We start from the raw sequence: 955 nt of genomic DNA, 5'->3' as shown, positions 1-955 counted from the left end.
CCGGCCCCTTCAGACTGTAATTTTCTCGGCCCCTGGTGGTCCGAGGTCGTTCCCGATGCCCAGATCCATGCGCCAGGGCCTCCTACAGACAATGCACTTTGATTTGTTGTGCGCTATCTGTAATAGCATCCGAGATATCACCAGATATATATTGGATTTTTCCCTGACCCTGAGTGTCCGGCCCCATGAGACGGTGGTTTTCTCGGCCCGTGGTGGTCCGAGGTCGTTCCCGCTGCACAGATTCATGCGCCAGGGCCTCCTGCAGATAATTCACTTTGGTTTATTGCGCTATCTCCAATAGCACCCGAGATATCACCAGATATGTATTGGATTTTTTCCTGACCCTGACTGTCCGGCCCCATGAGACGGTGGTTTTCTCGTCCCCTGGTGGTCCGAGGTCGTTCCCGCTGCACAGATTCATGCGCCAGGGCCTCCTACAGACAATGCACTGTGATTTATTGCGCTATCTGTAATAGCACCCGAGATATCACCAGATATATATTGGATATTTCCCTCACCCTGAGTGTCCGGGCCCATGAGACTGTGGTTTTTTCGGCCCCTGGTGGTCCGAGGTCGTTCCCGCTGCACAGATTCATGCGCCACGGCCTCCTACAGACAATGCACTTTGATTTATTGCGCTATCTCTAATAGCACCCGAGATATCGCCAGATATATATTGGATTTTACCCTGAGCCTGAGTGTCCGGCCCCGTTAGAAGGTGGTTTTCTAGGCCCCTGGTGGTCCGAGGTCGTTCCCGCTGCACAGCTTCATGCGCCAGTGCCTCCTACAGACAATGCACTTTGATTTATTGCGCTATATGTGATAGCACCCGAGATATCACCAGATATATATTGGATTTTACCCTGACCCTGAGTGTCGGGCCCCATGAGACCGTGGTTGTCTCGGTCCCTGGTGGTCCGAGGTCGTTCCCGCTGCCCAGATCCATGCGCCAGGG

This window comes from Nomia melanderi, unplaced genomic scaffold (genome assembly GCF_051020985.1).
Source record: "Nomia melanderi isolate GNS246 unplaced genomic scaffold, iyNomMela1 scaffold0014, whole genome shotgun sequence".
In the NCBI taxonomy this organism is placed as follows: domain Eukaryota; kingdom Metazoa; phylum Arthropoda; class Insecta; order Hymenoptera; family Halictidae; genus Nomia; species Nomia melanderi.
This window is presented reverse-complemented; position numbering follows the sequence as displayed.